Consider the following 25,168-nt stretch of genomic DNA (forward strand, 5'->3'; position numbering starts at 1 on the left):
GGTTTTCCGTGATTTCCCTAAATCGCTCCAGGCAAATGCCGGGATGGTTCCTCTGAAAGGGCACGGCCGACTTCCTTCCCTAATCCGATGAGACCGATGACCTTGCTGTTTGGTCTCTTCCCCCAAAAACCAACCAACCAACCACACTTCATAACTCGAAAGGCAAAGGACCTGAGTTCAAGTCTCAGTACAGCAAACAGTTTTAATCTGCCAGAAAGCTTCATATCAGCGTACACTCTGATGCGGTGTGAAAGTTTCATTCTGAAAATATAAACTATGTAACTAAATCTTAGTCTTAATGTTACTGAATGAGGTTACAACCTCAACTTGTGCAGCCATAATATAATTATTAAATTATCATTAGTAACAGAAGATAGTTATTACTCAACAGTGGCAAGAAGATACTAATTTATCAGTAGCGACTGAAGAAAATAACTTAGCACATGTAAAATATTTTACTGTCACGTGATCCCACATTGGCTTTTAATTTCTTCAAATTGTGGTTCCATTTCATTTGAAATTGCTGTAAGAGTTTCTACATTCATAGTTATTCTTAAGTACCTTTTGTTTATAATATTTGTTCTTCATTTGCTGGAACCTCCTAATGGTACATAAATGTTCAACATTGTTATCTAATGTTTCTTTCTTGAAGTCTAAATGATCATCTAAATCGGTCACCTATTTAAATCGTAATTTCATTGTTTTCCCCCAATGTAACTGAGATCCAAACTCAAGCAACTTATCATTGAAGCTAGAACTGACATTATGAATCTGTTGCACAATAAATTATATCTTGAGCAATCAGCACCCACCAGGTTTTGCTCAAGTGAAACCTGCTTAGAGCTTGTACACTCCATGTCCGCTGCTTGTGTGCACAGGTCACACCTACTCATTTGGTGATGGTAGTGCACTGCATTGAGCTCTTTTAACTATGAACTGTAGGCTGCCAGTTGCCGCTGAACTGGATGAGCAGCCCCCCCCCCACACACACAGATCTCTCTGTCTTCATTATCTTGAACTATTCTCTCCATCAAGTGAGCTTATGCCCTACAAAATAATAGTACATATGTGACCACTGCACTTTTGATGACACATGTGGGCCCTGAATTTGAAATGATATCTAATTGCACTCCAAGTCAAATCTTCACTACATACAAATGCTTAAAACTTAATCAAGATATTCTTTAATGAAACTTGAGTGATTAATAATCTGCACAATGTCTAAAGTATGGGGACCATCAGACTAATACACAATTCTTCAACAGTTGTTTCACTATGGGCAAATTTGTAAAATATACACATAGTAATCTGTAATAAAAGTTCATTCATTACAAACTTGCATAGTATCTGGAACATAAGGGAAGCCCTTAAATTGGTATGACACACAAACTGCTCTGCAAAACACTTTTCAGGCCCAAACTTACCTGGAAATAAAATGTATGTTTGTTACTTATTTAATAAAAAATAAGTAAACATAATTTGGTCTTAAATGAACTTATTCACTTTGACAAACATGTGGAGTTCTTGAAAATAGCATCATTAGTCAGATTAGAAAACTACCTCCACTTAATATTTAACACACTTTAGCAAATAACTTAACTTTCACTTTTAGGATCACTTAGACTTGTCTGTACATTAGGAGTAGGCTCCTAACATAAGTGAAGTGATTGTGACAAAGCAAGCAGGGATATTTTTACTTCCCCTCTTGTTTTGCCAACTGCCTCCTAAAATTCATTTTTTCACTTTTAACTAATTACCATTAACATACGTGTTTGTGTTCAGTGCAATCAGTATATGTGAGATAACTATCTATCTGTGTCATGATACTGCCTTGTCTGACATTAAGGAACTACAACTTTTGACATAGTTGCCTGGAGTCATATGTGTGGAAAGAGTAAGCAAGATTTGTATGTATATCGCCCTTCAGGCAAGAATCTAAGCAATTTGATGGAATACAATGAAGTAATAGCTTTTTTAAGTGATAATTTTGTCTGATCAATAATGAGAGTCAAGTTTGCCTTAGCATAAGGATCTGTTACTGTGGAGTGTTTTTCAGTAGAATCAATTATGCATTAGATAAATAGAGCAAGCGTTTATTTAGTAGATAATGAAACAATAATGAAGTAATAAAATAATGAATAATGTTAGGGTCTCAATGGTTAGTGAGCCTGTCTCAGCAGCAGGGATATTTTTTGAGAATGCACTCCACTAGTTAACGAGGGAAGAAATGTAAGTAAAATAATGGAGCTGACAGACATGCTTAATGCAAAGGACAACTGTATACAAACAAATGTGGTGTAACTGTATTGATGATCTAATTGTGAACTAGACAACATTGGGTCCTGTGTATATTGTGCAATTCATGACACTGCAGCTGGGAATGAGAGCTTAAGAGAAAGAGCAATATTTTAGTGAGGTACAAGTCATATAATGCTGCAGCATTGGACCTATATGTTATCTGAAAAACTTCTATTTGTGTTCTGAGGAATTATGAGCTTAAAGTGGCAATACTGGAATGATGAACAATAAGTTTGCTGATTAACTGATAACTGTAGTGCTAGAACGATATGAATATTCTGACAGATCAACCATTTGGTAGCATTTTGTGAGGATTTAATTTTCTGTTTGAATGAGAGTAGTGCTCACTTGAGTAGAGAAGTGGGACAATGATTTGGTACAACTTCCATCCCCCTAATTTTGATATGAGTAGTAATTACGGTATGTAGTGGTGACTCTTTTCCTTTTTCATAATGTAATGATTAGTAAATCTATGCTACTGCACATCTTAAGTTTTTACTAAAGGTAATGCACATATTGAGGATTTGCTAATTTGCAAATGGGAAAGAAACAAAAGTCTTTCAAATTTAACCAGTTTGAGACAGTTAAGACTTAGAGTAATGTTTTGTAGTGTAAGGTGTGATTTTAAATTTTTACTAGTCCACATCGTTTGTACTATAGTCAATTTTAGTGCTAATTATTGGGATGTTATGTGAACTGTGTAATGTATATATTTATGAGGTAAGGACTATCGTTTTTAGTGTGAAATATTTTTTCTTATAATTAAGTTAGAAGTAAAACTAAGTGCATTAGGAGAACCACCTCCAAGGGAACTGGTAGCAGTGAATTTCCTCCTTACTAACTGCCACTTGGACCTGTTGAAGGCATGGGCAACTTGGTGATAAAATGTGTAAAAGCTCATTAAAACTGTGAAAGTGCTTGTGAAAAATACTAACATTGAGCATGTGAAATTTTCTGTCAAGAAGAAGAAGAAGAAGAAGAAGAAGAAGGAAGGAAGGAAGAACTGCAATGCGTAGTGTAATTTAACTTTTTGCAACGAGTGAGTATTTATTTTTTTGAGCAAGATAGGACTTGTATAAAATGATATGTATCTTTGGATGTAATCATTGTTTACCCTAAATGACATCACTTATGGTGAAAATGCTTAATTTTTGTTAAAAGTATAGCTTGTAGATTTTTGTGAATTGTACAACAATACACTGTATGTAATTATTTTGCATGGGGGTTTTCATATGGCCAGTTCACATAAGTTGGAATTTGAAAAACATATGTACTGTAGTTTTTGAGAAGATTTCTTATGTAATATTTTTTTGTGGATTTTAAACTGAATTTCTGGGGTCACTTGTGGTCATTGAATTGCCCAGTTAGCTATTTGCAATATCTATCTGGTCAATCCAATGAGGGGGTGATGTGACGAAGCAAGCTGGGATATGTTTACTTCCTCTCTTGTTTTGCCGACTGCCTCCTAAAATTCGTTTTTTCACTTTTAACTAATTACCATTAACATACACGAGTATAATCTGCATTTTCATAAAAGAGAAATGTTGGACCATAGTCTTCAAGAATATAACACCAGGTCTAATTTTGTCCTTCATTTTATGTATGTAATTGATTTTCTAATTCATTTTGACAATTCTTAGTTAGTACCTTTCAATACAGGGTGAAATCAGTAATTGTTTTGTAACTTAAATTCTATTGTTGATATGTAAACAAATATAAACTCTGTACTAATTATATACATTTGGAAGAACAACTAATTGTATTCTTAAAGGATCTATTTGGCTCTATTTGAAAACATGTTAGCAAAGCCAGCCCTTAATTAATTTCAAAGTAAGTAACTGTTTTGTCAAAAGTATTGTTTGTGTAACTATATATGTTTATTTCATGATTTCAACAAATAATTTGGCCTAACCCGTGTAGTAGAAGAAACTGTTAAAGAGACGGCAGTTTTCAATGTATGCAGTGAATTTAATGAGTTAAGTTTTAATTGCAATTTTTGTAAATTAAACATTGAACAATGTGTAGTTTCAGCACCTATTATTGTGAGGATGTATAAGGGCCCAATTTTTGGTCCCAAGACAGTCAGTCCACAGCCGAGTTTCAGACGAGAAACCTGTGTTGGTTGGATCAACAATAATTGCATCAGCTTAACTGTGAAATAAGTGTAACACAATTAGGCCGTGTGTTAAAACAATGACAGCGTCTGTTCCATACGTATCTTGTTATTCTTCAAGAACTATGTGGTTAGGCTTTTACTACTCATAGATGTTCAACAGGAAACGATTGTAGCAGTATGTGGATGTTTGTCTGAAAATTATTAATGAGGCTTATCGAAAGTTAAACAATAGTGCACTGGCCATATTAAATGTGTATATGGGGGGGGGGGGGGGGTTGTGAAAAGTGAAAGTAAAAGTAAACAACTGTGAAATGCAAATGTGTACCTGTCAGCTACATCATTTACAGTAGACCGTACTGCACTTCCACCCCTTAATTTTTCAGCCAGTACGTTGACACCGAGGACAAGAAACAAAGAAGGCAAACTGTCACATGATGCTGTCAACAATGTATGCCTGACACACACATCTTCATTGAACACTTATACTGAATAACTGTCGCAAATCCTGGTTCATTTACAATTCTGATTTATTACACTTCCTGGAGGTGGTTGAAGAGTTGAGCTGCTGTGATGGCGTTGGCCAAAATTATCCAAGCATGGTTCTTCATATGAATTGCTGTACAAAACCTATTCTTGGCAACGGAATTATAAATCAGAACATACCACTATGTAACAGGTTGCCATGAACAAATGCCAATTCCATCCAAGGCTCATTAATCAATGGTAGATAATGAAAATCTCGTAACTCCATATTGTAAAATTTTACGAGAGAAGCAAAAGCATTTCTGAAAAACGATATAAAGTGATACAGATGAAGTTGCCACGTATGTAACTATATAGTAGAAGCTTATTTATTGACAGATTTGAAAATTCCATGCACTTTCAAATCCCTCTTTGATAACTTAGGTACTGGAATTACAAGGTTTTTGCGGACAGATGGAGTTCCAAGATTTTCATTGCCTGCCACTAATTTCATACGATTTAGCTTTAATTTTGCCATGCTCCTATCTCCAGTTTAGTCAATAGCTGACCACAGACTGGTCTCCTTTCCGGTGTTGGTGTGCTAACTTTGCACCCTTCCACCTTTTGAAGGCATTGGGGGGCTTCACTCCGCCTTTTCCTATCATTTATAATTCTAAATCCCTAAGCATGAACCAACTACATTACATAGAAATATCATCCATTTAACATATAAAAGAAAGTGCAATTCATAACAACAATCAGGAAAAATATACTAGTGTGAAAATATACAAATTTAAGAAAATATAATATACAGGGTGTCCCATTTCTCTTGACCACCATAAATAACTGTTTGTCCAGATGCAAATTACAAAATGTTTCAAAGAAATGTTCTTTAGCCATCAGAGGGACATCAATCAGCATGATTGCCTTCGTTGTAGTTTTGTTTTTTACAAAGATATGAATAGCGGTATGACTTTTTTAAATGACATCCTGTATTTTTTATTTGGTAATTCAGTTCCTCTCCTAAAGAGCTATTCAAAAATGTATCACAGTCTACCATTCACTGAAAGACAACATTATTAATTACATAACACAACAATGACGTTGACGCTCCCAGTGCTTAGTGCAGGTACTTGGGGTAATGGAACACATCGACATACTGATGTTGACAGAGGACAGATGTAAACATAAGTAGAATGCACAACCGTCATTCTGTCAACCATCTTCAGTTGAAGATTTGTGTGAGTAGAATGTACACCAATGAAGAGAAGGTAGAAATTCTACTCATCTATGGGTAATGTAAGTTAGCAGAACAGTAACTGCAATACTGTTTTCTTATGTACGGGTACATTTAGTACAGTAGTTTAGTCCTTTTAATACTGTTGTGTAGACTAGGCATACAGTAAAGGCTGTCCTTCCTACAAACTGCATTGACATAACGTTTCTTTTATTGTTGCTGTTGAAGGTAGGCAAAATGCTATGCAGGCAGCGGAACTGTACAGAGAGCATAATGCCTTGCGTGCACGTCGTATTCTGAACCGAAGGTATCCTGCTATATGGACTGGTCAAGGAGGAACAGTTACTTGGCCTGCTAGGTCTCCTGATTTAAATCCTCTGGACATTTTTCTTTGGGGATGCATTTAAGACATTGTCTATTGTGATATTCCAACAACTCCAGAGGACATTCAGAAATGTATTGTGTTTGCTAATAATTCTCTTCAGCAGGCAACACTGGAAGCAGTAAATAATTATTTCATTCAACGAGTGCACCAGTGTATTGGTGTCCAGGGTCACCACTTGAGCACCTTTGAATCCTGGGCAATGGTACAGGAGAGTCAAAGTCAATTTTGTGTTATGTTTTTACTTGGGATTCATTTGTTTTCTGACAACTCCAGCAGTGGACGAGTTTGTGATCCCAGGCTCAAAGTCAGTGTTGTGTTATCTAATTAATGATGTTGTGTTTCAGTGAATGGTACACTGTGATACATTTTTGAATAGGTCTTGAGGAGAGGAAATGAATTACCGAATAAAAAATACAGGACACCGTTTTAAAAAGTCATACCACTGTTCATATCTTTGTAAAAAACAAAGCTACAACGAAGGCAAACATGCTTATTGAAGTCCTCTTGACGGCTAAGAAACATTTGCTTGAAACATTTTGTAATTTGCATCTGGACAAATAGTTATTTAGGGTGGAACAGATAAATGGGACACCCTGTATATATGTGAGATGAAGTGTCATTATTGTCGCACGGTAGATGTACTGTATAAGTGTTCAGTATCTTCTATAGTTATTGTTGACATGTATCTTTTGCTTAACTGCTGCTCAAATCCATTTGAAATTAAATTTAGTTCACAGAAAATCTTCATTGTAGTTAATATTGAGTGACAAATTATGTTGTAATAATTAATGGCATTTGGCTGTAGGAGTTGAATTTTTTGACAATGGCTTGTTTATTGTTGCCCAGAAAAATTTACTCTTCTTTGATATCAATTTTCAGCATTTAAAAATTGTTCCCATTTCAAAATATGCAGCACTTAATAACATCTCGCTGTATTGAACACACATTTGTGTCACTTCCCATTAACATTAATTTCGCATCGCTCTAAATGTTATATGCATTTCTTGCACACTACTTAATCCCAGTACAGCCAAACGGAGTGATTTCGGACACCGTGGTGAATTCGGACAGTATGGCTTATTTGTTCTTTGCCACTGCATAGAAACAAAAGAATTATTTATTTTAATGTCTGTGCACCAGTTATTTTAAGCACATTGCATTTATCGCTTTCCACAACTTTTATTTTGCATCAATTGTTTCCCTGGGTGAATAATTGATGAACAGTCTCAGTGTAAAAATCCATGCATTATCGTAAAGTGGAAGCTTTTTATTGTTTCGCTGAGCAGGAAGTTACTGTAACCGTAATTGTCGATATGCTCAGTAGCTAACAGCATTGAGACAATTTCTGTACAAGTATGTCTAGTTTCTCATGCAAAGTTATAAAATAATGACGGTTTTTGTAAAACTGTGTACTGTGTGGGATGATTTCGGACAATGCCAAGAACGTATAAGAGCAGGAGAGGTGCTACAGTATGGTGTAATTATGACCCAGAACTTTTAGATAAAGCGGTTCATGATATTCAGAGTGGTAAATTATGGTACAGAAAAGCATGTGATTTGTATGGTATACCCAAATCAACCCTACAAAATAAAGTGCAGCAAGCACATCCGAAAAAAATGGGAGGACAGCCAGTGCTAAATAAAGAAGAAGAAGAAATGTTTAAGCAAGCTATCTTGAGGGCTGCACATTGGGGATTTCCCTTCACTAAATTGGATATTAGATATTTAGTTAAAGGCTACCTTGATAAATCTGGCCGAAAAGAGAAGAAATTTCGTAATAATTTGCCAGGAGAAGAATGGGTGCATTTATTCCTCAAACAGCAGTCAGAAGATCTTTCCGTTCGCTTAAGCAAAAATATTAAAGAAGTACATTAAAGAAGTACATTACAGAAAATTACAGATGTTAACTTCTTCATTGCCATTATCCCACAAAGACATGATCTTATAGAACAATCCCGTGTCAACAAAGAAATCACAGTTACTAATAGGAAAATTGAAAAAATCTGCCGAAGCCTCCCAAATGCCACATATGTGGACGTACCATCTACAGAGAGAAGTCATTTTACCAGGTATGGGCTTCACAGAAATAAACTCGGAAAATCATTCATTAGTCGAGAAATCCTTAATGCAGTGAAGGCAGTTAAGGACAAGAATAGCACGACCATACCACTTCCACCACCAAACACAGCAACTGAAAATTTCCAACAAGAAAGCGAAACTGAATCGCTGACGACAGGTCCAGCACTAGAATCTCCACTTTCCTCAAAAGCAGCTGAAATAAATGATTCAACTAGGACAGAAGTTTCCAAAGCAGCTACATACTATGCAACTGCATCATTAAAAAAAAAAAAAAAAAAAAAAAAAACACCTGATGGGCCAGCAGCCAACGACCTTTCATCAGTATTGGCCCCTCCTCAGTCTTCAACAGTGAAAGAATTTTCACCAGCTTCACCATCATCAGCAGAAACAGAAGAAGCACAAGAACCAGGAAACTTACAACTTTGCAGGATTTTTTGTACCCAGCCTCAGTTACAAGACTAACATAAGGCAGATACCTTCAGATACACCAACTTCCAAGTCTAACTGGCAACAGATTCACCTCCACTGTCATCAGCAGAATAACCATGCCACCAGCTCATATAAAGGATTTTTTAGCATCAGGTCTAAAGTGAAGGACGCCACCAAGACAAGTGAAAACAAATGCCTAACAGTGTTTCACCAAAACATTCAAGCCATAAAGAACAAAGCACAACAGCTAGAAGTAGATTTGGAAACTTTTGATAGCGAAATTTTGTGTATCACCGAACACTGGTGCAAAGGGAAGGAAATTGAACACATTGCATTAGCCTCATATGACCTTGCATGTTACTATAGCTGAATCTCAATGAATGGTGGAGGTTCATGTATCTATGTAAAAAAAGGTATGTCATTTAAAGTTAGATATGATCTTTTAGATCTAGGTGAGGACAAACATTTTGAATTTTCCCCTGTTGAAATAATAGGACCTGACATAGCAAAAAAATTAGTCATATTTTGTGTGTACCGCTCTCCCAGTGGAGACATTGATATATTCTTCTCAAAACTGAATCAAAGCTTAGACAAGGTTTCTGAACCAAAAGCAAATGTGATCATCTGTGGTGACTTAAACATTAATATGATGAAGCCTGATAAGGCTAGCAACATATATGGGAATATTCGAAGCTGTTATGGAATATCCTACCTTGTAAATTGTCCAACTAGAATAACGAAAGAATCTTCCTCGTCAATAGATCATGAGCTACAGATATTGATAGTAAAAAATGTCATATTGTTGTCCAAAACCTGGGCCTATCAGACCAACAGACTAACATTCATGTAGAAACTCCTCCTAAACTGTGTACATACAAAAGAATGTTTTCCAAATCAGCCCTGTATGAGTTTAAATCCCAGCTAGAATATGAAGATTTGGGGGAAGTCTATGCAGAAACTAATGCAAATCAGAAATTTATCAAGTTCATGTCAATTTTTAAACTCAGACTTGAAGAGATGTTTCCCAAACTCTTTATCAAATTAAAACTACAAAGAGAAATCAGTGGATGACTACAGGTATCAAAAAATCATCAGAAACTCTTAGATATCTCAACTCCATAAAAAATAATCAATCTAACCCAGAAGTTCTGCAATTCTACAAAAAGTACAGGAAAATATACAGAAAGGTGCTGCTAGCCGCAAAAAAACTTTCAAACAACAAAATATTACTTCAAGCTGAAAACAAGAGCAAAGCAGCCTGGAACATCGTCAAACAGGAAACATCTAACTCTGCTAAAAAGGACCTCAATTCACATATTAAAAACAAAGATGTACCAGTAGGTAACCCTAAAAAATTAGCTGATTTTGTAAACTCATATTTCAGTAGTACTGCAAAAAAATTACATCATAAATTTCCAGATACGTATGATTTACCTACTCAGAACCAGCCAACAAACTCAATGGTGCTCTTGCCAACTATAGAGAAGGAAGTGGCACTATTAGTACACCAACTAAAAAATAAAACTTCAGTAGCACTTGATGAAATCCCAGTCTGCGTAATTAAAGAATGTATAGACTCCATAGAGGGCCCATTAACAGACATAATTAACGAATCTTTCGAATCTGGATACTTTCCGGAGTACCTAAAACAAGCAAAAGTTATACCTATCCTTAAAAACGGAGATGTGGAAAATGTAGAGAACTACATGCCGATTTCTATACTGTCTATCATTTCTAAAATAATAGAAATACTAGTCAAAAAGAGACTGCTAAATTACCTGAATAAATATAACCTTTCCAATGACCAATTTGATTTTAGGCCCAGAAAAGGCACACAATCTGCTATAGCACAGTTCACCAAAGTAATTTTAGAAGCACTGGACAAAGGTGAAAATGTAAGTGGTATCTTTTTAGACTTGTCAAAGGCCTTTGATACAGTTGACCACAAAATCTTACTTCATAAATTAGAGCATATAGGAATAAGAGGTGTGACAAAGAAGTGGTTCAAATCATACTTGGAAAACAGAGTTCAACGAGTTGAGATATCATAAGTTTCAAACAATTCCATTGTAAAACACCTGTCTGACCCAGAACATGTGAATATAGGTGTCCCACAGGGAAGTGATTAGGCCCAATATTGTTTCTTATATACATTAACGACTTCCCACAAAGTATCAGACATGGAGAAAAAATACTTTTTGCTGATGACAGCAACAAGTAATAACAGGTGAAAATCCAACACAACTGTCAGAAAGAGCAAACGAGGCTCTCAATGATGTCCACAACTGGTCATTAAAAAATAAAGTAACCCTAAATGTAAAGAAAACTAACTATATTAACTTCCAATTGAACAAAAAACACAATGCCACTAGAATAAAAGTTAATAATAATGAATTAGAATGTGTAACAAGTACCAAATTCTTAGAGATAAATGTAGACAGCCAACTGAACTGGACAAACCATGTCAACATTTTGGCAAAGAAATTATCCACAGCATGCTATCCTCTTAGAATCCTTGCAATAATACCTGTCTTAAAATAACATATTACGGATATCTACACTCAGTCCTCAGCTATGGGATCACGTTTTGGGGAACAAGTGCCAGTAACATATAAACTGTGTTCAAAGTACAAAAAAGAGCCATAAGGATAGTAAAAAACAGCAACAACAGGGCCCACTGTCTAGAATTATTTAGAAAGCTAGGCATTCTAACTGTTTCTTGTGAATATATCTTTCAGAACATAATGTTTATTAAGAAAAATCTCAACATGTATAACACAAACAGCCTAATACATGACCATGAAACAAGATCTTGTCACCACCTCCGTCTATATAGAAAGAACAAGGCAAAGATGCACAAAAGTATATTTTATAATGGGATAAAACTGTATAACAAATTACCACAGGAAATTAAAGAAATAAATGATACCCTCACTTTCAGACAAAAGCTTAAAACCTTCTTAGTAAGTAAAAGTTGTTATACTGTAAAAGAATATTTAACATAGATGTAGATTATTAGCAACATATGCCATTATCACCAAAATATGATGTAATTACAAATGTGTGTATGACTAGTTATAAAAACTACACAAAATATGAGAAATCTGTTTCATTGTAAATGTAAATGTGTGCTCATGTATTATAAACTGACGACATCCATACAATATATATTGTTCCATGGATGAATAAATAAATAAATAAACGAGCTCATGCAGAAGTGAACAAAGCGACTGTTAAGATGTTTTTCTCCAGTATCAAGGCAAAGCTGGAAAATCTCCCACCATGTGTAAAATGTCACCAAAATCAAATAAAAAGCATGTAGAATTTTTAAAAAAGGCAGCAACTGTCCGAATTTGCCCTCTATATACTGTAACTTTGGACAGAGATTTAAAAACCACATGTGTCTTTATGTAACTGCCTCATATAAATATACCTACACATACACTTTCTGGTTCTGGGATATTTTATTTGTTACACATATACCCTACCACTTCCATAACAATCAATTTAATCTAACAATATATACGAAAGTTACAATCAAAATAACGACAAAACCGTCCGAAATCACTCCGTTTGACGGTACGTCAATATTAATTTAAAATAATCTAACAAAATATAAAGTCCAATCTTCAATTTTATTTCACCCTTGAAAAAAATCACAAAGTCTTTGTGTCATACAATGCCCACCCTTGTTCACTGTACTGCAGTGCTTGTAAATGTATCAGCATTGTTTGCGTTCATTCTCTTTCACACGGTTCACATGAAAGTAGTGAGCTATTCATGAATTTTAAGAAACCAGGCCATAATTTAAGTGTTCCTCAGTAAATTTTTTTTTCTGTTTTGAATGTTTATTTCTTCTTAATAAGTCTTCTCTTCTTCCTTGATTTCCAAATTGAACTTCTTTATTGCAGATTTGTTTTGCACAACGGTCAACATGTGGGTGGGTTCTCGGTGGTGAAAACATAAAAATTCTTGATGTGGGTTTCTTCATGAAATATTATTTAATGATCAGTTTCCTTATATTAATCTTTTCCAATGTGACTGTCCACTATTTTGCATAACAATCAACATTTATCGTACGCTAGCATACAGAGTTGTGTATTGGGCAGATACTGAGCTCACACTAACTTAAGAATATATAAGACGTGCAACATCAGTGTTATAAACACTCTTGTCTTGAGTCTTCATTGGCAACTCTTGTAGTTTAATACACCAAGGCCCTCTTAGGAAGTTTGAGCATTGTCGGTAACTCCATGCAGCACCTGATGTGATGTAAGGAAATCTGCTATCTCCAACCACTCAAGGAGTATCTCAAACAAATAATAAAATACAAAACAAATGGTTTAATTAAAATACAACATTAAAAACATAGAAATGGCATATTTCTTTGATATTTAAACAACACAGCCTCTAAAATAATATTAATTACAGATATGCTTGTTCATTTGTAGACAGTGAGGCTGCTGTTGCTGTTATCAGCAACTATTTGCTCTTGGTAAAATGCAGAGTTTTTTCAATAAAACATGTAAATCAAACTGGCACTCTTTTCTTGCCTCTTACATTTTCAGTCTGGTACTTTATTTCCCAAGTTTGTACATTTGATTTATGATTAAGTTTCACATGACTTTGTGGACACTTCCTTGCATTTTAAATCTTCCTCTCAAGTGTTCTCACTTTCTTCAGTACCAGGAGTCACCTTTACATAACAGTAATTGCTTCATATATTGGTCCACTATTGGTCCCATGTACATTTCTTTCCGTCATTTCAGCCTTTTTCACTGTTCCATAAACTTCTACTCACGTTTTTTTTTTCTACACCACACTAAAGGCACCATCCTTGTAGAAGTATTTTCTTTTTCTTTCTTGCAATACTGCATTTTAATTTGGTACTCTGTATTGGTGGCAATGTTTTACTTTCCTTTCAATGTAACTGAATAAACAGAGCTTCTGCTCTTGCAACTGATTTTCTTTCAAAACCACTGGTTTATCAACAGATTTGTGATACAATCACATACAACATTCATTACCCACTTTGCAAAAGTCTGATTCAACTGAACTAAAATTCAATATTAACAAAATTTTATCACAATTATGCGTGGTTCTTGTTTTGTGACCAATGTTGAAGGCGATTTCCTTCAAGCATACAGCGACTGACAGCAGAGTTTGAGCACCTGTCTGAGTTTGGATCAGAGCAACTGGCTGTTGTTCACTGCACTGCTTTCCAGAATCTTCAAACATTACAAAAATCATAGCACTAATTCACGAATGTGTACCTATGTTCTGTGTTGGCTTAGCAGTTTATATGTGGTTTGAAAGCTCACTAAACACCCACCAATACAAGTCAGCTTAATTAGAAAAAAATTCCATCACAAGTTTTTTTTGTATTTATAAGCTGTACCTAAGACTGTATGTGTGAAATTATTTACTTATAAATATTCTTTACATACAACACTTGACTGCGGAAATGAAAGAAGAACTTGTTTGGAGAGAGCCATTTAGAGCTGGCCATGCAACAAAACATCTAACACTAAGGTCCATGTATGCAGAATACAGCATCTGGCAGTGTGCTTTGTATGTACTCATGGCATAACATAAGCTTATTGGAAACTGTACATTTAAAGCAAAATGGTAAATTCCATCAAAATCTCAACTTCTGTGATAAGTTACAGAGCCTCTGTGAATGAAGGGTTTCTAGGCACCAGATAGTGCATGACATTCTCAATCAGAATCACGTTGTGCCTTACTTTTGGAAGGAGTTTCGAAAGAGCAAATTAAAGCTACATGTTCTTGAGCTGCAGCAAGTCTCACCCCACAATCTTCTTGGATTCTTGAAATTGCGTAGTTCTCAGTCTTTTGGCCAGTCTGGTGTGTTTAGAAAGACTTGATTGTTTTCTAGGCATTTTTGTTCATAAACGAAACAAAATAAAAATGTAATGAGTAGGCACCATATTCATACAGCAAACTTAATTAACACTTTTTCCTAGCAGAGAATATGAATTAAATATGTTGAAAGGAGCAAAGCAATGTCAATTCTTTAATACACAAAGCTGTGGCTACTATCGACCACCAAGCATCACCTTTGCCACCAAAATATACTATGTGACTATGTTCTTTGATTTCAGCCATGAATAAATAAAATTCATACATTCAGCCATTTCAGTAATTTACTATTAAAAACAGTCTTGATCACGATTTATTTATCAAGGTGACCGGTCACCTTGATAATTAAATCGTGCACAAGACTGTTTTTAATAGTAAATATTTGTAAGACATTGATCACTGCCTTTCCCGTAATGTATTCAAAAGTAATTTCAGTAATTTGTTTATCCAGCCATCATTGATAGTGACTGAATTAACTACATTGGTGATGCTGCATTTCTGTGCATTATATCTACGATTGTGAGTACCGTGGTCGTGTTCACTATAAACAATGGATTGCTGCCATCTAGTGATACACATTCTGTGCTCCTCGTAACTGCTTCAGACTTTTATTGTGAAGCTCAAGTGCTGACACTAATGCAAGAGGCATATAAGACAGATCAGGTACATTTTCGTTCATCTATGCCACACATGAGAGGTTTAACAGATCCCAGACCTCAGTTGTAGTAACAGTATACGCTGTCTGCTTTGTTCGCTCAAGGTCACACTGACCCTAGTGCATCACATACTGCCCAGTATTGTGATTTTATGCCTACAAAACCTGACGTTACTATGCACTGCCTGAGTGTGCAACATGCATCGGCACCAGTGTTCTGTGGTCAGCAGGTCAGCATGTACTGGATACCACAGTGTATCATCTGGCTGTTGACCACTTGCACATACCAGTCACTTTGCATTTCTTCTGAGGTTTTTATCACCCCCACCCCACGAACATCTCATGCAATGCCACATACCAGACTCTTGCTCCGCACACGTGCCTACAGCCACTCTTTCAGAGAATCACAGTCGTCCCTTCCATGCCAGTTAACCATGTGTCTACCACATCATGCACCTCTTGCTGCTACCGCCTTGTCCCATTCACAAGGACCACAGGTGACAAACTGTTCTGACCTTGGAACCTGCATGATGCGTTCAATGAAGATTTTACTTCTAGCACTGTGTGGCTCTCTCCATCGCTACCCACGCCTCACAGTGCACAATCTCATCCTACACTTACACGACATGTTGTGACGGGAATATATCCAAAACTGTCGCACCTGTAGAAGGACAACCCCATGATGTAGTTTGCATTGGTAGACAACTAGTTTAACATCCTTGGCATCGCTGACAATGACAATGTATCATCCGCTTAGCTAATTGCCTGCATGACCAACTGACCTCGTCAGTCATTTGGTGCTTTGGCCTCCCACTCAGGATAAATATGCCAATGCTAAAACTGCTATTATGAATGCCTATCACATCCTCCTGAAAAAACCATTCATCATATCATTCATGATGAGAATCTGGGACCATCAACTCTGGTGCTGCTTGTGGGTGCAAGATTACCCTAGGATCATGCTAGACATCGCACTGTGGCTTATCAAATTTTCTCATGAACTTCAGCTAAAGCTCCCTTTTCACTCGTCTGACCCTCTGGATATCAAACTTTGCCTTGTGGATCCAGCGTACCTTATCATCTGCCACAGACAGCTACTCGACAGCTCCGGCAGTTATCCTGATGACAAAGTTGGCAACAGCACCTCCCACAACCAACCCCATCCATGGCTAAGCCATGTCTCCGCAATATCCTTTCTTTCAGAAGTGCTAGTTCCACAAGGTTCGCAGGAGAGCTTCTGTAAAGTTTGGAAGGTAGGAGACGAGGTACTGGCAGAAGTAAAGCTGTGAGGACGGGGCGTGAGTCGTGCTTGGGTGGCTCAGATGGTGGAGCAATTGCCCGAGAAAGGCAAAGGTCCCGAGTTCGAGTCTCAGTCCGGCATACAGTTTTAATCTGCCAGGAAGTTTTGTGACTATTACCACACCACTTGGTTTATTCCAATACCACTTCATACAACACGGCGCAAACACGGCAATGTTTCATTGACTCTATCTTGCAACAGTTCGAGTTTTGCTTTGCTTATCTGGACAACTTTCTCGTTTTCAGCAGCTCAGCGGAGGAACATGAAAATCATCTGTCTATGGTACTCCAGACTTTGAACTCCAATGGTGTTGAGGTCAACAAAGACAAGTTTCAGTTGCACCACGAGTCAGTCTCCTTCCTAGTTTACACTGTCTCCTCTGATGGAATACACCCTCCCAAATCTCATGTGCAGGCTACCACGTCTCTGCCACCCCGGCTACTTACAAAGAGCTACGCCATTTCCTCTGCACCATCAATTACTATCGTCGCCACCTGCCTTCCTCCGCCACTGTTCAGGCACCCCTGATGGACGCGCTATCAGGCAAACAAACTTCCGGCATCAAACCCATCTCTTGGACTGCTCCGATGCTAGAGGCCTTCAAGACTCTCAAGACTTCCTTAGCTCACGCTGTGACACTCGCCCATTTTGACCCCTTGGCCAAGTTATTCATCACTATGGATGCCAGTGACATCGCGGTGGGGGCAGTGTTGCAACGAAACAAGGGCGACACTGTTTCTCCCCTTCGTTTATTCTCCAAGAAACTGTCTACAGCTCAGAGAAAATATTCTGCATTCGATAGAGAGCTCCTTGCTGTTTACGAGGCAGTCAAACATTTCCGCCTCAACATCGAGCAACGTTCATTTTGCATCCTCACCAATCACTAACCACTGGCAGAAGCATTCTGCAACCCACCTGAGGACCCACCCCCTTGACGTTACCACCACTTTGACCTAGTTTCTCAATTCACGACAGACGTCCGTTACATCAAGGGTGCAGATAATGTCACTGTGGATTTCTTTTCGAGGATCAGAGCTGTTTCCCGCATTGTTGATCTTTCCGATCTGGCCTCCCTCCAAGCTTCTGACGAAGTCTCAGGCTCTCCTACGAGACCCATAAACATCACTTGTTTTCATAAAGGCTAAATTTCCTGGCGTTTCTGGTGAGGTGTGGTGTGATTCTTCAACCAGCACCCTATGCCCTTTGCTCTCACCCAGACTGCACCGACAGGTTTTCAACACCCTGCACAACCCATGGCGTTCGAGCCACCACATGTCTCGTGTCAGAATGTTTTGTTTGGAAGAATATCAAATGGGACTGTCAAACCTGGGCACGCAACTGCATTGCTTGCCAGCACAACAAGATCAGTTTCCACACCTCCCCGCCTCTGGGCAAGTTCGACATTCCCGCATGACGATTCCGTCACGTACATATTGATCTATTCGGGCCTCTTCCTCCTTCAGAGGGCCATAGATATATCTTATCAACTATCGACCATTTGTCTCGCTAGGTCAAGGCTATCCCTCTCTCTAACATTACTGCTGAGACGGTAGCCAAGGCTTTCATTGGCTTGTGGATTGCTCGTTTTGGGTGCCCGACCACTATCACCACCAAGCAGGGTCGACAGTTGGAATCCTCCCTTTTCACCATCCTCTGCAATATCTGCAATATTAAAAAAATACACACTACCACCTATCACCCACAAAGCAATGGGTTGGTGGAGAGATGGTACTGCACCCTCAAGATGGCCCTTCGATGCCATGACTGTCTCTGGTCGGAAGCTCTCCTGTGGGTGCTACTTGGTCTATGCTCGACCTATAAACCTGACCTACAGAGGACTATATCCAAATTTTTTTTCGGCGAGAATCCGGTCCTACCGGGGGAACTAATTCTTCTCCAGGTTAGCGAGGATCTTCCCCCCCCCCCCCCCCCCCCGCCCCCCTCTGACAACCCTACCACAACAAAGGTCAGCATTTAATAACGATTGTGGTGTTGCTCACGCTGCTAAATACTGCATTTTCGGGCAACAACTAAGTTATTATGTGGCAGGTATTATTAGAGCACAGTTAATAAAGTCATTTCATGTAATAATGAAAAAAAACTAGGCACTCATCTTTTTGTTTTTCCCATGCTGGTCTCGTCGTAAAATCATGGCTCAATCGTTGAAAATCTAGGAGGTTATGATTCCAAGCTCGGATGCAAAGAGGCCTAGGTTTTATACTGCTATATTCAAAAGTTATGTAGATGCGCTTCACAAACGATCCTTGAAGAATACACTTTTGCTGGACAATGGTGATGTAAAAAATCACTTCACAATACAAAACATACTTGAAAACATCTCTCTCACAGTCACTGTTAAAGTTCACATTTTATAAGCTGACTACGTTAAGCGTCTTTCCAACATGACGTCCAAGACTTGACCTTTTCAAGGTCCGAATTTCTAACAACTCAACAACTAACTAACTATCACTTACGCGCCCAAAAATCAGAGTTACAAGTACGTCAAAGATCATAGTGGCAAAAGAAAGAATACACATAAGAATAATATCATTGCAATATAAACATATCGATGTATCACAAATGAAATCAAATCTGAATGTTGTCTCAGAAATATGTCAACTACTTTGTAGAAACACAGTAGAATATTACTGGTATCGAGAGGTTCAGGTGAGGTGCCGTAATGGTTGCGTAATTCAAGTACCATTACACCCCTCACCAGATTTCATTAGCTGGCTGTGCGTGCATTTTCAACAAACGCGTTTGCACCCAACCATCAGTCCCTCACCACCTGAGACTTATGCTCCCACCACACTCTCTGACTGCTCCCATGTCATGCTGCGTGAAGATGCAGTTAGGCAGCCTCTTCAACCTCCTTATTTTGGCCCCTACAAGGTCCTGCAGCGGGGGGACATGACTTTTGATATCATGATTAAAGACCGCACACAGACAGTTTCTCTGCATCGCCTAAAACACGCTTTTGTCGACCCTGATGGCCTCACACCACTGCAGTCGGACTCTACAGACGATCCATCCTTGATCGAGAATGAAGCCGTGCTCCCATCAACCTCACCACACACCTCTTCCACCGAAGACTGTTCACGACCATTCGCTGGTTTCCCGACCTCGCTCCCTGTTTCACCCTGCACAGGTTTCCCACTCTCACCTCCAACGTTGGAGACACTCACACCTACTATCAGTTTGTCCTGCAGCGTGCCGCTGCACCGAGTGAATGACATTTCTATAGCGACATTCGATGGCCGAGTGCTCATTCTTTTGACAGATACCGAGGTCCCGCCATTGGACGGTCCGTTACACGTCAACATTGCACACAACCTCACACTCCTGCACGAGTGTGACCGAGCATCTCTACGTGCTTTCATTTCTATGGACAGCTCGATCCACTTAAGGGCCGCACATGCCTCCACCATGCCGTCGACCGCCCCGCCCGCTTACTCCCAGGCTGGCCGCCATCTCATCCAGCCACAGTGGCTGACTGACTACGAAGTGGACCTGCCTCTTGCCGCTCCGCCTGCACAACCCACCTCATTCGAGATGGAAGTACCTGCGGTGCGCCTGCCTATGCACACGATTTCCACTGATGTCAAAGCCCACAGGCCCTCACCCTTGTACATTTGTAGTACTCCATACTGAGGAGACGGGGGGTGGGGGGTGGGGGGCTGTGTGGCATTGATAGTTCGTATCAACCACAAAACTTAATATCTGTGAAGTCTAAGTGCTCTGTTCAGCCTCCATCTTAACATTACTTTAGTCAGTTCTTTGTTATAGTTCATTCTGTACAGATGCAGTGTCAAGTGTAAATATATACAAGCTACGACATATATGGGAATTAAGTTTTCTATATCCTGATTACCGATCCCGTTCCCATAAGGGCAATGCAGGAGTAGATTTAATAATAAGTATGAAATTAGGAATGCGGGTAAGCTACTAATCGTAACCAAGGTGCCCATGCGTACCACAATAGTACAAGTTTACACATGCCAACTAGCTCCTTAGATGATGAGGTGATTGAAGAACTGTGTGATAAGATAAATTATTTACACAGTTAAAGGTGATGAAAATTTAATCATGATGGGGACTGGAATTGTATAGTAGCAAAGGAAGAGAAAGAAAAATTGTATGTGAATATGGACTGGGACAAATGAATGAAAGAGTAAACCACCTGGTAGACTTTTGCATGGAACATAATTTAATCATTGTTACCATTTGGTTTAAGAATCATAAAAGAAGGTTGTATACGTAGATGAGTCCTGAAGACACTGGAACGTTTTGGATTGATTATATAATGGTTAGAGATTTAGGAACCAGATTTAAACTGTAAGACTGTAATTTATTGGTGGTGAACTACAGATTAAAACTGAATAAATTGGTGACAGGTAGGAAATTAAGGAGATGAGACCTGGATGAGTTGAAAGAACCAGAGGCTGTTGACAGCTTCAGAGGGAGCATTATATAACAGTTGACTAGAACAGGGGAAAGGAATGTGGCAGAACACAAATTGGTAGCTTTAAGAGATGAAATAGTGACGGCAGCAGAGGATCAAATAGAAAAAAAGAAGCGTGGTAAGAATCCATGGATAGTACAAGACATATTGAATATAAATGATGGAAGGAGGTAATTTAAAAATGCAGCAAATGAAGCAGGTGAAAGGGAATACAAATATTGAAAAAATGAGAGAGGCAGGAAGTGCAAAATTGCTAAGCAGGAATGGCTAGAGAACAAATGTAAGGATTTAGCAGCACATTTCACAATGGGAAACATAGATACCACCTGCAGGAAAATTAAGGGGTCATTGGAGGAAAGAGAAACAGTTGTATGAATATCAAGAGCTCAGATGGCAAACCAGTCCCAAGCAAAGAAGGGAAAGCTGAAAGATGAAAGGATCATATAGAGTGTCTGTACAAGGGAGATGAGCTGAAAGCAATATTATAGAAAGGGAAGTGGATGCAGATAAAGATAAGATGGGAGATACAATACTGTGAGAAGGATCTGACAAAGCTCTGAATGGTCTGTTGAAATAATGCCCCAGGAGCAGACGATATTCTGTCAGAACTATGGAGAGTCTTGGGAGAGCTGGCCATGATAAAACTCCATCTGGTATACAAGAAGTAGGAGACAGGTGAAATGCCCTCAGACTTCAAGAAGAATTTCCTTCCAAAGAAAGCAGATGTTGACAAGTGTGAAAATTACTGAACAATCAGTTTAATAAGTCACAGTTGCAAAATACTAACATGAATTATTTACAGAAGAATGGAAAAATCTAGTATAAGCAGACCTTGCGGAAGACCAGTTTGGATTCTGGAGAAACATAGGAACACATGAGGCAATACTGACGCTACAACTTATCTTTGAAAATAGGTTAAGGAAAGACAAACCTACATTTATGGCATTTGTGGACTTAGAGAAAGCTTTTGACAATGTTGACTGGAATAATATCTTTGAAATTATGAAGGTAGCAAGGGTAAAATACAGGGAGTGAACTGTTGTTCACAACATGTACAGAAACCAGACATTAGTTATAAGAGTTGAGAGGCATGAAAGGGAAGCAGTGCCTGAGAAGGGAGTGAGACAGGGTGGTAGCCTCCCCATTGTTATTCAGTATGATCACTGTGCAAGCAGTAAAGGAAACCAAAGAAAAATTTGGAGCAGAAATTAAAGTAAGTTCAGGAAGAAGAAATAAAAACTTTGACATTTGTGGATGACTTTATAATTCTGTCAGAGACAGCAAAGGACTTGAAAGAGCAGTTGAACAGAATGAACAGTGTCTTGAAAGTAGTATATAAGATGAACATCAACAAAAGCAAAACAAGGATAATGGAACACAGTCAAATTAAATCATGTGATGCCAAGGGAATTAGATTAGGAAATGAGACACTAAAAGTAGTAGATGAGTTTTGCTGTTTGGGCAGTAAAATAACTGATGGCTGAAGTAGAGAGGATATAAAATGTAGACTGGCAATGGCAAGAAAAGCATTTCCAATGAAGAGACATTTGTTAACAACAAATATAGAATTCTTTTCTGAAGACATTTGTCTGGAGTGTAGCCATGTATGGAAGTGAAACATGGATGATAAACAGTTTAGATAAAAAGAGGATAGAAGCTTTTTAAATTTGGTGCTACAAAAGAATGCTGAAGATTAGATGGGTTGATCACGTAACTAATGAGGAGGTGCTGAATAGAATTGGAGACACAAGGAATTTGTGGCACAACGTGACAAAAAGAAGGGATTGGTTGATAAGACACATTCTGAGACATTAAGGGATCACCAATTTGGTATTGGAGGGAAGTGTGGGTGGTAAAAATCGTAGAGGGAGACTGACAGATGAATACCGTAAGCAGACTCACAAAGATGTACATTGCAGTAGTTATTCAGAGATGAAGAGGCTCGCACTAGACAGAGTAGCATGGAGAGCTGGGTGAAACCTGTCTTCCCAACAACTGTGACTACTGAAAGCATCTGTCTGACATTCAACAGAGAATATTTCATTTGCAACTTCCCACTACCTACAGATTACTGAGAACTGCGCTGATTTCTCAGTACTATCAATGTCTACTGGTAATACCTGCCCCATGCAACTTCCATCCAGGCACCTCTTATAGACGCTTTAGCTGGGAAGATTACCTCCAGCAAACAGACTGTATTCTGAATGGAAGAAACAGTCTAAGTTTTGAAACTCTTAAATCAGCACATTCCCATGTTTTACACTGTCTCACCCAGTACCTGGCACACACATCTCTGATGTGGATGATACATCAATAGCTGCAGTTTTGCAACAACACATCAGCGACATCACTGAACTGCTCAGATTCTTTAAAAAAGAAAAAAAAAACCTCACAAATTTGCTGCACAAGTTGGTCTGCAAACTTCTGGCAGTCTACGAAGCAGTCAAACATTTCCATAATGACAGCAAATGGTGTGCATTCACCGTTTTGAACAAGTATAGATCCCTTGTGTATGCCATCTGCAACCCAGGTGAAGACCTCTGCCTGAGAGGATTCCAACACATCTACCTAATCAGTCAGTACTCCATGGACATCTAATTTATCTGAGGAGCCAATAACAGGGTTGCAGATTATTTGTTTCATGTGAGCAACCACATACCTGACATTGGCACTCCCCTTCTGAGGCCTCACACTCTGTCCTGTTGCTTCCTAAATAAAGAACCTGCAAACTGTGATTATATTATGTTGCATGACGACTCAGTCCGGTCGGTATTACAATCCACATACTCGAACTCCCACCAGGCCTTAAACCATCAGCACAATATCATGGACATCCTACAGAATTGCAAGTGCCAAACAGTTTCAGTAAACAGGCTGAAGCCAGCATGGATGTTGGACAACACACCCAGCCTGACCAAGCGCTTTGCTAAAGAGGCGACAGGTGATGCTCCCTCCAATTTAGATAGTGACACCACTAACAATGAAACATCACACAGCATGTGTGAGAACTCTCCACTGTGGGACGCTTCCCCACCACCCCCTCTGACCCTACTGTGTGTAGTGGGGACCTACGCATTGATGACCTATCTGTTGAAATTCGTGACTGCACCTTATTTGTCTTCAGCGATACTCTGACTACCCATCCTGGCACACTTATGCACACATCACATCTAACACCTTTGAGCTGCCTGCCAATGCAGATAACGGACAAATCTTGGACATGTTATCCGGTGACAGGCTACGTTCAGTCATTGTTTCTTTGTGTCCACTGTCAGTCGACTGCAGACTCACCAACAAACTGCCCTACTCCCGTGTAGGCTTATAACTACTTGGTTGCAGGACTCCAATGTCCCAGACAGGGTGGGGGTTGGCTGGGCTGTGTGGTGAATGTCAACTGACAAACATCATGTTTGCCACCAAGACTTACAATGTGACTATCTTCTTTGAGTTCAGTCTGTGTTATTCCATGTCACTGTTTTATTGTGTTTTTATATGTGTGTAATATTCAACTAATAAATAACGTTTATACATTAAGGAAGAAGTTCGGGATGGTTACACCAAACAACACCCATTTAGCAGTAGTTCATTTATTCACCTAAACACATGTAAGGCTCACAAAGAACTGAACATGGTGGAACAGCCCCAAGACAATGCCCACGGTCAGTTCAAGAGCGTTGTCGGGGAGCTGTGTGGGTAGAAGTCATGAAGGAAGGTTCGGCCACCAAACCTGGAAGTCGTTGAAGCAAGCCAGGCATCATACTGGGCATGCAGGTCGTGCGGCGACAGGTAGGCCGGCGGTGTGTAGGTGGAATGGAGCGACGACGACAATGTCTGGTGGGTGTGGCGAACACACGAAGCATGTCCA

The 25,168-nt window shown here is 38.8% G+C and overlaps 1 protein-coding gene across 1 annotated transcript in view; it reads right to left on the reverse strand.

The window, feature by feature from the left end:
- Nucleotides 1–1,217: 1,217 nt before the first annotated feature.
- LOC126241561 (uncharacterized) overlaps nucleotides 1,218–25,168 on the reverse strand; it is a 296,723-nt gene continuing 272,772 nt past the window's right edge. The window contains exon 10 of the mRNA XM_049948016.1: nucleotides 1,218–1,424. The gene's annotated coding sequence lies outside the window, so the exon portion shown is untranslated. The remainder of the gene's footprint in view (nucleotides 1,425–25,168) is intronic.

The sequence above is a fragment of the Schistocerca nitens genome, chromosome 1, assembly GCF_023898315.1.
Source record: "Schistocerca nitens isolate TAMUIC-IGC-003100 chromosome 1, iqSchNite1.1, whole genome shotgun sequence".
NCBI lineage: Eukaryota > Metazoa > Arthropoda > Insecta > Orthoptera > Acrididae > Schistocerca > Schistocerca nitens.